Source organism: Amblyomma mixtum, chromosome 10 (genome assembly GCF_055824585.1).
Source record: "Amblyomma mixtum isolate Tamu chromosome 10, ASM5582458v1, whole genome shotgun sequence".
NCBI lineage: Eukaryota > Metazoa > Arthropoda > Arachnida > Ixodida > Ixodidae > Amblyomma > Amblyomma mixtum.
The window spans coordinates 175613685-175628318 of record NC_143021.1 but is presented as its reverse complement, the minus strand read 5'-3'; positions in this window follow the sequence as shown (position 1 = coordinate 175628318).

Here is a 14634-nt window from a genome sequence, read left to right as displayed (position 1 = left end):
AGCGGGGAATCAATAGGAAAGTAGCGGGTTTCTGAAAATACATTTGTAAGTTTACAAACATAAAATGATGCGCAGGATTGTGTTTTCATTCAAACAAGTACACATGGTAAACTCCACTGGATAATAAAACTGCCTGGCAGGAAGAATTTATACGGTTGACATTGTTTTAATTGACAACAAAATTTAGGACTCAGTTTCTGGCAGGGACAAGACACGGAGACAACACGCTACGCTTGCACGGATCCTTCACATCGAACTGAAATCAAACAATTTTAGTCTATAGCGAGGGGGAATGAAAACTGCGCTGGGCACACCCATTTAAAAAGTTCACATTTGTATTACGAAGCAGTAACGAAGGAGGCACCAGATCTAATCGTCATGCTTCATTCCAAATAACCGAAAATTCAGTGAGGCACACACAATGCTTCCTATTTCAGGTTTTTTTTTCTATGGATCTGCTTGAAAACAGCCAAAATTCAGAAAATGTATGATACTTTCGGTTTTTGCAATACCCTGAAACTGCGTAAATATTCTCTTTTCGTCGAATTCTACCCGTCAGATGTCCATGAACCCGGCAGAATGCGCTGATTGAAACATCACTGCAGTGCAAAAAAAAAAATCAGTACCTATAACGTAGACTTTCTGCATTTTAAAAAAATATAACCATTGCTGTTTTGGACGAAACGAAGAGAATGACCGTAATTCAGCCCCAGTCGGAGTCTCATTCCATGCTAAAATCAAAATAACGGCAAAAATAAAGTGGAATGAGAAAGAGCAAACCCTGTTCCCCTGAGGTGATGCTGCGCTAGAAGGTTGCGGCTAGCACGGCCCTGACCTAAACCTAAACATTCTATTTTATGCATCACAACTTAACACGAGACGATGGTTGACCCCAAAGGCGTTGTGTACCGCAAATACAACATACCAACACCATTAGACATACCAACACCATACAACATACGAAATACGAACAAATACAATACCATACAAATACAACATGTCCGCAAAGTAGTATGTCGATTGAGCATGAGCATGTCTAATGAGATGAAACCCAAATGCGAAGGTGAAGGTTCGAGGAGGGGTGATAATCGAATTAGACCCATAATGTTGCTTCAACGCTAAGTGATTACGAAAAATTGTGATCAACGTTAAATAGCTAAGGCGTTACCTTGCTATAACTTTAAAAGAAGAACGTTGACTTCGTAAAAAAAAAACGTTTTCACCATGTTGCTAGCCACAGAACAGGGCAGCATTCAACAAAAATGTTTCAGCAACATTTGCTTTCTGTGAGAAATGCGGCGTAATGAGGTCAACAGCTAAAAAAACATTTAGACATAGTCAATGGTTAGACAACTTCTCCAAATTAAAATGGAATACAAGCTGAAAATGCACTGCAAACATGATGAAAGTGCACAAGTTGAAAGCCGAATTTCCATCTGCCGTTTGGTAAGGAAACGAACCATTGAGAAAACCAAAAGCATGGCATACAAATCTGCGAACGCAGTGCAATGTAGCACTCACATCTTTGCTACACAACCATCAATCAAAAACGCTAACTCCTTTATGAATAACAAAAAGAACATGCGCAACAAAATAATGCTCATTGCAATTTTTTAACTTATTAGATACCTACTGCCGGCTTTTCATGCCTGCTCATCCTGCAGATAATTGAAACGCTGCAAAAATGAGCGAGCAGCCATAATTGCTGCAGTGACAAGGAGGATGTGCACCGTCGGTGCTGTTCCCTCATCCTGAGTAGGAAATAACAGCTTTTTTTCTGCAAAGTACTCTGGAAGCATGAATTTCCTTTACATCTTTTATTTAGCTTGCACTGACACGACCCATCATGTACTCGGCAGCTTTGACAAACATGTGGGCCAGTCGACAGGCACAGAAGACTGTTGAACTCTACCAACTTGCAAGACCAGTGCTCAAAAAGAAAAAGCGGACAAAAATATAATGAGCAATTCCTTATTTGCACTATATTTTCTATGGTACTAAAAATGTGGCTGAGACATGATATGAATATTGTTTTTTTCTAGCCGTCTAGCCGTCTAGCCTGTGCGAACATATTACTGCGACGTAAATAATGAAACATGCCAGCACTGTACAATATGATGCAAGACTTACGAAATACTCCCCTATAAGGCTATCACATGGCTCTTACATGCGGTAATGTTTATATCTACGAAACAATATAGTCTGTAAGATGAGACACCAAGCCTCTCACATCTGGAGATATGTACCTCCCATGTAATTAGAGTGATTGAAGATGTTCCTTTCTGATGGAATTTCAGTTGCGAGGTGTGGAAGGACCAGATATGAAGAGGAGCAACTAGGCACCAACTTTTTAAGCAACATCACAATGAGCAAGGTGCCTTGGCTTTTCTTCTGTCCAAAAAGGAGTTTTATTTTTCATGTTCTGTGTTCACGTAACTGCTTGCATGTGCTCCTTTTGGCTTGCTGGGAGGTGCTATTCTGTGTTAAACTACAGTTTTTACTCTGGCCTCAGTCCTCTGCACCTTCCTAATTTTTTCCAGTGTTCATCTTAACTTGTGTGCAAACTCATGCAGATCTCTGCTTTTCTACGTTTCCAACCGTCACATCTTCTCTGCCTGCGTCGTGTGCATCACCGTATCTGACGCCTTCAGGCCTGCTGTGTATAATCGTCTTAACTAATCTGCCTGTTACACATGTATTTTTGTTAGTAACCCACTCCTCTCTTTGACACCGATCGGCGCTGAGAGTAAATAAATGAACTGTAGTCTAAGCTAAGTCTCAGCAAGAACGCATTGTAGCGCCCGGCGACGCTATAAAGCGCAGGCGCTGAGATCGGCGTTCCCGCGAGAGAAGAAAATAAAGAACGAAAGCGCGTGCTCGGAGCGCACGCCCGGCACACGCAGTCCGGAACTAGAAGCCTGCCACGCTGGTCGTCTCTCTCTGGTGCTCCGCTGCGACCCCGCAAATCCTCAACAGTGGTGACCCGGCGAACCGTGCCTTCTACCCAGCGGCGTCCTAGCATGGCGTACTGGCAGCACCCAAGTTTCGACCCGCCGCTCCCAGCGTTCCGGCCTGCAGGCGTCGGCGGGTGGTTCGCCCAACTGGAGGCTGCGATGTACCTGAACGGCATCACCATCCAGCCGTTCAAACACGCAGTCCTTTGCGACATCCTCCCGCCCGACCTCCTGCGTCGGCTCACCTACACTGCCTTCGGCGGCCGGAAATACGATGAGCTGCGTGCGGCCGTCTTGGCGGACTTCGGCGCCTACTACGTTCCGCCACCGCTCTACTACGCAGCGGACCCGTTTTCGCCACCGCCAGCCTCTGGCTCTGCACCAGCCTCGCCCGCGCCCACGCAGCCTTCATCAGAATCCGGCCCGCCTCAGCAGCCCCTCGCCGCCTCGCCGCCACTTCAGTCCAGCGTCTCCAGCCCGGCTGTCTCTCTCGACGCCACACCAGGTGGGATCTGCACGAGCTTCGCCTCGTGTCCTGCTCCCACTACTATCCGACACGCGTCTCTGGCTCTGCCTCCTTGCGCTTCAGTGGCGTTGTCGCCAGAGCCTCCTGCAGCCAAGGACGACTCTGCAGCATCAGCCGTGCCGAGGCTTCCGGCATCTCATTCTACTTCGTCACTACCGCCAACAGCTCTGCAGGCCTTTGCTGTGAGGTTAAAGCCGCCACCGCAGCATATGCCGCGGTGGTGTATGTCAAGAGGTCGTCTCCCTCGACCGACTCAAACCAGCGTACCTCGACACACCTCCCCAGGAGCTCCCCTCAGATGTTGCCGGCCCACCTGCATGCCTGCTTGCCTGCCGTGGCTTCTCCATCTCTGCCCCGTCGGCACGTACATTCCGACGTTCCGTCTAGGCGGGGGGCCCTGTAGCGCCTGGCGACGCTATAAAGCGCAGGCGCTGAGATCGGCGTTCCCGCGAGAGAAGAAAATAAATAACGAAAGCGCGTATCGGAGCGCACGCCCGGCACACGCAGTCCGGAACTAGAAGCCGGCCACGCTGGTCGTCTCTCTCTGGTGCTCCGCTGCGACCCCGCAAATCCTCAACAGCATTATGTTCAGCTCTTTTTGCCATGTTCACCAGTAGAGAGTGGAGGGAAAAAATCTGCTAAGTGGATTGACATGCCTCTCGCCCCTACATTAAAAAGCAGCAGGCACCAAGGCATACGTAACCATTAACGACAACAGAACATACCAAAAGTGAAGTAATTCAGTAACGTCCCTCGCATTTATCACACTGCATACTCGCTGCTCAGTATTTTATTACCCCATTAGACATTCTGCAAGGAGTGCATGTAAACAATGATGTGTTTTGTTTGAACATGCCACCACAGTACAATGACAATCATTAACCCTGTGCCAATGTAACAGCAAATAAAAGTCTGCCCAATAAATGCATAGCTCACATTGCAACCAAGAGGCGACAATGGGCCACCTTGGTACATATTTATAAAATAAGCTCAAAATAATAAATAATGACATTTGAGCAACCGCTCATTATTCCTCAACCCCTCCCTCAAAAAAATATGAAAAAGGCGCTGCTCTTCGGACGGCACGTTAGAACAATGCGGCTGTAATATTTGAGAGAGTTCAACTACGTGTGAAATTCAGATATAAATAATCAACGCCCATACATTCGGTTGGATGCGAGGCGCCAGGGCGCGGGCAAATAGTAATCGTCTTCAGGTATCGACTGGTTCCACCTCCTAACGGCCGCTGACGACGAATACCACTCACGGCCACGTTCACATCCAACAAGCTTGTAAAAAACATTAGACAGGTGTTTATCATATGCAGCAGCACCTCATTAGTGCTAGTGGCCAGTGCTGAATTTTTCGGCTTGATAAACGGAACCATCCACCGAAACGCGCGTCTACTGCTCCTCGCCAGATTCTTGCAGTCCAACGAGGGTGAGCAGCTTTTCCGTCGGCTTCAAGTCTCCTCTTTCGTGCAGGGCCACTGGCATTGTAACGCACATTCTGCATGATCGTTTCAATGCGTCGTACGGGCCGCAAACATACGCACTAACGACGATAAAACGCGCAGCACGCACGCACAGAACACTGAAGAACACAAACCGTTCCAAGGCACCTGTTTACTCAACTCAACACACACGGCGCGCATGGTTCCGACTGCGGGTTTGGCTAGCGCTTTGACTTCGCCATGGTCAAGCTGCACTGCACCGCTGGTGGTAACAACGTTCATGCAACAAAAAAAATTTAATATATCAAACCATTCAGGTTGTCAGCTAGAAAAGCTACTGTAAAATTAAATACATCTTATATGTTTTTGCCGTTGTGCGCCTTTTCAATGTCAGCGACGTGGGCATGGATACGAATACACGAATACGCGAATGGCGCTATGAATTTCCCGCGCAGTTCTGTAAAGCGCGTGTCTGCGCGACATGCTTTAGCGCGGGTAACTTGCGCACGTGCTTGGTGGGGTGAACGGGGGTCGTTGCGAGCAGTTCGGAGTTTAATGGACTGAAATTGCTCAAGAAAGCCAGCGGCATTGCATTTCGATTGTTTCTGTGCATCGCGAGTGGCTTTGGCGGTAGCCACACGGCAGCGCCTCCGGTTTGGTGAACTTATGAGAAGGTGAGCATTTTGCTCCCAAATTTTGAAAGCGGTTTTTTGTTTGTATTGTAGCCCTGTGTCTCGTCGAATGTTATGTTCACGATGGGATCAGTACAACGTGCATACGCTTTCTATCTGGTCCGCCGCGGTGGCTCAGTGGTATGGTGCTCGGCTGCTGACCCGAAAGACGCGGGTTCGATCCCGGTCGTGGTGGTCGAATTTCGATGGAGGGGAAATTCTAGAGGCCCGTGTGCTGTGCGATGTCAGTGCACGTTAAAGAAACCCAGTTGGTCGAAATTTCCGGAGCCCTTCACTACGGCGTCTCTCATAGCCTCAGTTGCTTTGGGACGTTAAAACCCATAAACCAACCAGCTTTCTGTCTGTATTTGAAGTAGCATTGGTCGATAAGCGTAAACTTTTGGATTCAGTTAAGCACAAAACATCCATGTTGGTACTGCATGTCGAATGTGCTTTGAGATGATTCTGCGCAAGAGATCATCTTCTGATAATTTGTATATTACCAGATATAGTCTAGACATTTGGAACCGTTCATCCCACTGCAACAGTGCTGAAAAGCTGTTTTGTGTTCATGCATCTGCTGTACTTAAACTTATATTTTCGGTAGTCATTCGCATGGTTCCTTTGGATGAGGACAATTGGCTACTGTTGCTAGGGGCGCCTGGCAGCAGAGCCCCGGGGGACGTCCAGTGGGTAAGCTGTTTGTCCAGGTGCCAATACCAAAGGTACCATTCCAGACTTTTTTTTCAGTCCATCAATCTCATATTCCTTGCAAACATTACAGTATGTAATCAGGTAGTAAAAAAATTTGTAATTTATACATACTTCAGAACAGTTCAAAGAAATGAAATGAAATTAAATTTGTTTTTGAGGAAAGGAAATGCGGCCGTAGCTGTCTCACTTATCTCGGTGGACACCCGAACGTCGCCATAATAGAAGGGACAAAGGAGGTAGTCTAAAGAGAAATGCACATGCAGCATCAGTATTCTCTCTGTAGACTGTTTGAGACCTGGATTCATTTCTTCTAGGACAGTGGTAAGCAGTAGGGCAACTGCACACACATTTATTTGCCCCTGGTGCAACGTAAGGAGTGCAAACAGTATAAGACAAGTCTCTAGTCATTTTCATTTTCATTCTCACTGCATTTGCTCAAAGCATAATATGAAATGCTATATTTCTCATACCCCAGTTTCCTTTACTTTGAGCAGTAGATATCGACAATGAGAGAGAGAGGAAAACTTTATTTCAAGAGGAATTCGGGGCACATCCCAGGGTCCCCGCACGACCCCACTGCACTCAAGTGTTTATGTTCCTAAGGTCCATAAGACTGGCAGCACGGCCGGTGGCGATGGTCTGCACGGCCGGGTCCTCCGAGCGCAGCAGGGTCTCCCAGTCCTCCCAGGTCTTGAGGTTCTCTAGGTCCCGCGGGGGAGGGTCCGCCGGGCAGAGGGAAATGATGTGGAGGGAAGAGGCGAAGGGTTCTGGGCATAGAGTGCATGCCGGAGTGGGAAAGGATGGATGATAGTGGGCTAGGGTAAGGGGCGAGGGGAGAGTGTGTGTCTGTAATCTGCGCCAGAGTGTTGCTTGTTTGTTATCTAGGGAGGAGTGGGTTGGGGGGTAGAGCTAGCGTGAGGCTTTAAAGGCCTGCGTCAGCTCGCTGAATGAGTGCATGCGCTCCTTCGTGAATCCCCGATCTGAGGCCATCTGAGGCCGGGTTAAAGAACCTCGGGCTAAAAGGTTGGCGGCCTCGTTTCCGGGATTCCCGGAGTGCGCAGGCACCCATATCAGCTCCATTTGGCGGGGCGCGGGCAACTCCACTCGCTTGCGATTTTGCCTTCGGCAGCAAAACAGGGGATACCTTACCCCATGTGTTCTCTCGACATAGACTCAAAAATTCGATGGACAGCTGCGTCCACAGCTGCAATCACCTCTCAAGCACATGCACTCGTAAGACACACAAGGGTTATTCAGTCTATAAATGTCTGTTCTTTGTCGAGTAAACTCATTTTTTGTCATTTTCAAGCCACTTAGTCACGGCTCCTTTCACTCGGCCCAGCCCGGGCCAACACCACAGTGTTTGTCATCAGCAGTAGCAGCCTGACTACATCCACTGCGGGAGAAACCGTAACTTGCGAGCGTTTCACTGCAGCCTTGTTACTAGAACAGCGTCTTGAAAGCATTCAGCGGCATGCACTGTTCTAGGCTGGGTGCGAAGACAGAGGTAGACAAATTTTCTCCGCAGATACAGCATTCATTCCATAAATATAAAACAGCTGGTCTGCATCTTGCCGGCTGTGCACATTTGGAATTGCAGTGCATAATGTACGCTGTGAATCGCTTCCTCGAACGCACAATGTGTTCTATGCTTTGTAAACTGCAACCTCCTTTATACTGTACCCCACTGAAAGCAACAGTAGATTGGAGCAACAAAGGTTACCGGCATTCCAGGATAGCACATTTCAAGCGCTTCAAAAAATGCCATTACATATATGTATTTAATCTGCAAGCGCAGCCGTACTTAAAATAAAGCTAAAGCATGAAAAGAGAAAACTGAACGCGCCAACCGGCTTGGGGACCAAGTCTAAGAAGGAAGCAGCAGTTCACACATGGTAGCGAGCTGCTGTATGTAGTAAGGGAATATGTCTACTTAGGGCAGGTAGTGACCGCTGATGCGGTTCATGGGAGGGAAATAATTAGAAGAATAACAATGGGGCGGAGCGCATCTGGCAGGTTCTCTCAGGTCATGAATTGCAGTTTACCAATATCCCTCAAGAGAAAAGTATGCAACAGCTCTATCTTACCGCTACTCACCAATGCGGCAGAAACGTTGAGGCTAACGAAGTGGGTTCATCTTAAGCACAATGCAGCGAGCTATGGAGTGAAAAATGGTAGGCGTAACGTTAAAAGACAGGAAGCTAGCAAGGTGGGTAAAGGAAAAACGCGGGTTAATGACATTCTAGTCGAAACCAACAGGAATGAACGGGCTTGGGCAGCGCATGTAATGCGAAGGCAAGATAACCGCTGGTACTTAAGGGCAATGGAGTGGATTCCAAGAGAAGACAAACGTAGCAGGGTGCGGCAGAAAGTTATGTGGGCGGATGAGATTAAGAATTTTGCTGGGATACGGTTGCCGCAACTGGCAAAGGACAGGGTTAATTCGAGAGACATGGGAGAGGCCTATCCCCCGCAGTGAGCGTAGTCATGCTGATGATGATGAAAACTAGGTGGCTTTAGGAGGAACGTTGCTGAATAGTAGAAAAAATTCAAGAACGCGAATGATATACGTCCTGGTGAATTCTTCCATTCATAAACAGTTCACAGTGAAGCAGTATACTTGCTAAAATGTTTCTATGGATCTTTCTAGACTTTCAGCTTTGCATATGCAGTATCTATATGACGTGTCCCATTACTCAATAGGCTGTCGTATGATATGGATTCAAGTTTGGAGCATATGGAGCCGATATAAATTAGTTAAAATTCGATGTAACGAACCTCCATATAGAGAATTCCTCGATATAACGAAGTTTTTAAATTGCCCAACAGCACCGGAGCGCGCGTATTTGAGACCTCCGTCTAACGATCTATTAGCGACGGTTGTCCTTGATGTAACGATCTCGCTAGGCCGACTGTCGGTTAGTTTGTGCTCAGTTACGGAATTTAGGTGAAAATAAAAGCACGAACTGACATGAGAAGAGCGTCAACGATCGCAACGAGCGGCTGCAGTTGAGGCAACGCGTCCGTCAGCGCATCTTCTTTGCTTTCGCTTTCACCGTTAGGCGATTGCTCGCGTAGCCCGGGATACATGCGACGTTTTTCTCGAAGACATTCGAGCGGCAGTAAACGCAGTGGCGGTGCGATGCCCGGCTGGAGATACATGGAGCGAAGAAGCGGCGGCGCCCCGCCGCCTATCCCTCGACGCGAAAGCAATTGCGATCAACAAGTGGCTAATACCACTGTGAAATTAGGTCTGTGAGAGCAGCGACGCTTACTCTTTTGTTAAATTCCCGAAAGTGTTCACTTCGACACTAATGTAGTTGCTTTAGCACGCGTGCATAAGTATGTGTAAGAATTTGCGTGCTCGAATGCGTGGCGTCGCACACCTTTGGGCGCACGCTCTGCCGCGGACACCACCGGCTGCGGGTTTCTTCAACACATTCGCTTTTCAGGAAGGAAAAGCGGACATTCAGGTCCAAGATTCGGCGGTGTTCTTTCTAAAAGAAAACGACATTTCATGCCCGATCTAGCGTTTATTTTCACGATAATAATTTTTCCGTGCCAAAATCGCTGCGTAGCTCGTCGGCCATGGCGGCTATGCAGGTGACGGCAGGCAGAGGCAGCCAAACCGGAAGAACTAGCCTCCTGCGCTGCTCTAGGATTCGTTCAGCTGCGGCTTCCGGTCTCGCCTGACGCCATGCGTCAATAACTGGCGGAACCAGATTGGCGCCGGGGGGCGTTTTTCTCGACGCCGGGCGGCGAGTCCTCACTTTCGGTGATAATCGCCGAGTTGCAGCTATAAAAACGCTCCATGCATTCCGGCCTTACGCAAGCCACGGCGGCGGCTGCGGCGGCAGTCGTGCTATCAGACATCGAATTATGTGTTTGCCTGCAAACATTTTCAAGGTGACTTCACTTACATTTATTTCTTATTTTGGTTTCCGTTCTGCTTTGCCCTTTCGGGTCTTCTCGGGAAAACCACATGTAACGAAATCCAGGATGTAACGAAATATCCCGGACATTTTCAACTTCGTCATATCGAGACTTAACTGCACTTATGGAATAAAACAAAGCATGAATAAGCATCAAAAAGCAAAAAGCATCAGTATGGAAAAGCTCAAAAAGCTCGTATGGAATCTTACGGCCTCCGTATGGCGTCTTGACAGTGTATAGAATTTGTAAAGAACAATTTAGATTGCCTATGGCCATAACAGAAAAACATACGGATCTCAGTATATTTTTATATATCTTATGAATTCTATATTCCCATAATTCCATAAGAGTGGCTCATATGGAACGCTTCAGTAGCGAGGCGACGCAAATTGTAGTTATTTATTTTTATAACCAGTAACCCTCAAGAGAGATATAACAGCTGCATATGACCGGTACTCATTTAGGTGGCAGAGGCCCCGAGCCTCTTAAAATGAGGACAGCGCAGGAAGCTATAATGACAAATGTAATGTCAAAAGACACGAAGAAAGTAGAGTAGGTGAGGGAACAAGCGCGAGTTAATGATGTTCTAGTCGGAATCAAGAAAACGAAATGACATTCGCGAGCCATTTAATGCAAAGCTAAGTAAGCGATGGCTGTCAGGGGTAACGGTCTGGATTCCAAGAGAAGAAAAGCGTAGGAGGAAAATGCTAGTTGGGAGGAGGAGATTGGGAAGTTTTCGGGGATAGGGGGGCCGCAGTTGGCAGAGGTCTGGATAATTGGATGGATATGGGAGAAGTCATTTGCTTGTAATGGATGTACTTGGGCTCATTATTATGAAGTAAACGACAGGTTCTGTGCTGCCCACGCGAAAAGGGTAAAGCATGAACGGATGCTGCGACCTTCGTCATCTCGCATTCCTCTTTTCGTCTCTGTCGACGGAACTATTTCTGCTAAACCCCAGTGGAACCGTTTCTTTCCAATCTTATTACTGAACACTGAGATTATTCTCGCTTCATGCCTGTCTCATTACTCCGAGTATTTTTGTGGCAAAGCTATCGAAGTATGTTTCTTTACAAATAGACTCGGTCTCTCTTATCGTTTGAAACTGTCCGATGTGAAGAACGACCTTACAGATTACTTCATCAGTTCTGGAAATACAAACGGCTCCTTTTGAACACTTTTACAGCAAATATGTGCCGGAACTCTTCCGACACGAGCTTACAAAGACCCTCAGATACGAAACTCCGTTTTTAAACCACAAAGAGGATGTAGAAAATAGCCTCATAGGCCCCTCACAAACGACAGTCCTGCTGGCAGTCGTTTGGAAACTTAAGAGTTTTACTGCCTCTTTTTCTTTTGGCATATTACAGGCACATGCAGCCTGCTCCGAAGAATTACTTTCTCTGCCATGTCCTGTATCCCTGGAAGCGGCCGTAACTGCGAACAAGAGAGACTACGGGGCGGCTGCACAGCTGACTGGCTGCGACGAACCCAGTGGATCGGGGTCGTCCTCAGTCTCCACTGGAACACTGGGCGTGCTTTTCATCATTGGTCTCTTTTTCTGGATAAGTGCCTGATTGCAGTGGCTCGTCTTCGCGTGGCTGTTGCTCGATGAAACCTAATCAATAGCTTACACCTTTTCATAGGCCACACACGACCACTTGTTCACTCCTTAATGCAAGTACTCGTTCGGAACCAGATGAGATTGGAGAGAGACAGAGAGAGAGAAAAGCTTTGTTGGGGCAAGACGGCCACCTACTTGTATTCTTACGCCAGGGGGGTCACGAAGGTGGTCAATCGAGTAAGAAAATTTAACGAGTTCGGCTTCCGTGGAATTCGGAATAAAAATAATTTATACAACTCTATAGATATTTTTTTGTATTTGGCATACCCTAGATTATGTTGCCATCCAAGTATACTTAGAAGGGTCAGAAAAAGAAGAAAAAGTGGTAGGGTTTTAACGTAGTTAAACCGAGTATACGTGCGAAACCAAGAGTCCTTTAGGGTTCCAATGACATCACCAAAGGCACCCTGCCCTGATTGGCTGCAGCTGCCTTGACGCTCCTCAGAACTAACCCGATCTTACCCGACGCAAAGCAAACCGAATAGAGACTCCTCGATAGCGCGAAAGATAACGCGATAACGCATGAAAATTGAAGTAACAGTGGCACAAAGCAAAACACACACACACACGCGCACACAAGCGCGCACACAAGCGCGCACACAAGCGCGCACACAAGCGCGCACACAAGCGCGCACATGCGCGCACACACACACATGCACACACACGCACGCGTACACACGCACGCGCACACACGCACGCACATGCACACACTCACACACAAGCCCCTAACCTCGCATCGTACATTTTCGAATGATCACCATAGGAATTATTACGGTCCTGATACATTTAGGTTGGATGCCAGCGCCACTCGTGTTAAGGAGGCCAGAATTTTGAGCCGCTCATTCCACACACGCACACGAACGCACACGCACGCACGCACGCACGCACACGCACGCACATATAGGAATTATTACGGTCCTCATACATTTAGTAACACGTTCTGCTGGGCGAGTTGGTTCATCTTGGTAATGTAAACGCTTTTAGCGCAAAACGACTAAGAAAGGACGGGGAAGAACACGCGCTCCTTTGTGTCTGTGTTCTGTCCCCGTCCTTTCTTAGTCGTTTTGCGCTAAACGCTTTTACATTATCATACATTTAGGTTGCATTCCAGGGCCACTCGTGTTCAGGAGGCCAGAATTTTGAATCGCTCATTCCACATTATTTTTCCTCTATTGCCTAAACCATCTAGGAATTTGCGAACTCCATCACCAGACCGAATTAAAGTCTGTCAAGCCATAAAATAGAGCATAATTTTGCTTAGTTATCCATTGTTCCTGATGAAGGGAAGATGAAATATGCAATTTTTTCTATATGATTGATGTATGACTGAATCGATCACGTATGCGATACCTGTATGCGACTTATATTAGAAAGCTCTTATAGTATTTACGAAGTGCAAACATGTGGCTGTAGTAAATATTAGGCCAATTTCCGCTTTTCAGGGTACACTGGTTAGGGACGTTTTTTTCTACCAGGGCGTCGTAAAAATGCAAGAGCCAGTGACGGGGACACACTGAAAGTGATGGGCAACGAAATACCAGAGGGATCGTTCACTTGGACAGGCAGAACCGTGTCAGAAGAGCAGCTCGTGCCCTGCACGTCTCATCGGATCGGTTAGCCAACAGCGCGTCACCGTGGCTATGGATGCCGCGCTCTACGAGAAGTCCGCCGGTATCAGAGTGTCTCAGGCGGAAGCGAGGCTAACTTCATCCCAGTGAGCAAAGAAAAAATTACGCGTCAGCGCTGGGTGTTATCTCGCCAATAAGCCGCCTTTCCGGAAGATGCCGCAGAGCTGCGGATGAGGCGTGGTCCGTCTACTCTTCCGGCCGACAGCGTTGAGTCATTAAGGAGCTTTGATTGCCGCAGCCGTGTGGGAAGGAAAGATGTTTGTAATGCCATGAAAGGTTATGCGTGAAAGAAGACGACACGAAGGCAGAAGACACGACAGGACGAGCGCAAACAAACAAGTAGTATATTCAGAAGTTGCCACCTCTAAATTTAAGAGAAGCAGGTGCACGCGCTGCGGACACACCCACAGCCCGCCTGGTAAACGTGGTAACACCATCACACCCTAGAAGACAGACCTTCACAAAGCTGACTCGCTTCTATGCAAGGCAAGAGACGCATCGCTGACGCAGTTGTGTGCATTCTTTATCAAGAAGGATTCCGTTATTTCTCGCGTCTCAGCGTTGCTGCTCTGGCCAAAAAACTTGATATCATTCAGTCGCGGCTTGGATTGGCATTTTCGGCGATGTTCGGCGATTTTCGGGATTGGAATTTTCGCTGATGTTATCACTTAACGTTCGCTCATGCTCTCCTGCACGATTAATAACGCAGCTCCCTATTTGACCAGCGTAGACGTTCCCACATGTTAGAGGAATCTTATACACAAATCCTTTCGCGCATTTAACGAAGAGTTTTGCCATGCTTTTTGGCGCATCCGGTCGGCCTGGTTCTCTTATTTTCCGTAATTGACCAAAGTCGGCCTAGCTTCAGAGGTGCTCAATACACCATGGGCACTACATACCTATGGCTACCTTCTTCAAATTGTGTGCCACCTTATGCATGTAAGGTACTGCTCCAGGCTTCGTACCTTCCTTTGGGCCCCTTTTACGTTCTTTTCCTTTCACTTTTTGCGTGAGAGTTTCACTCACAGCTATCAGGATCGTGTAGGGGTAGTCTGCATTGTCCAACCGGGACACTTGTTTTATGAAACTCTCACCCATTGTGTGCGGACACGACTTCGTGTGCGCAGACTC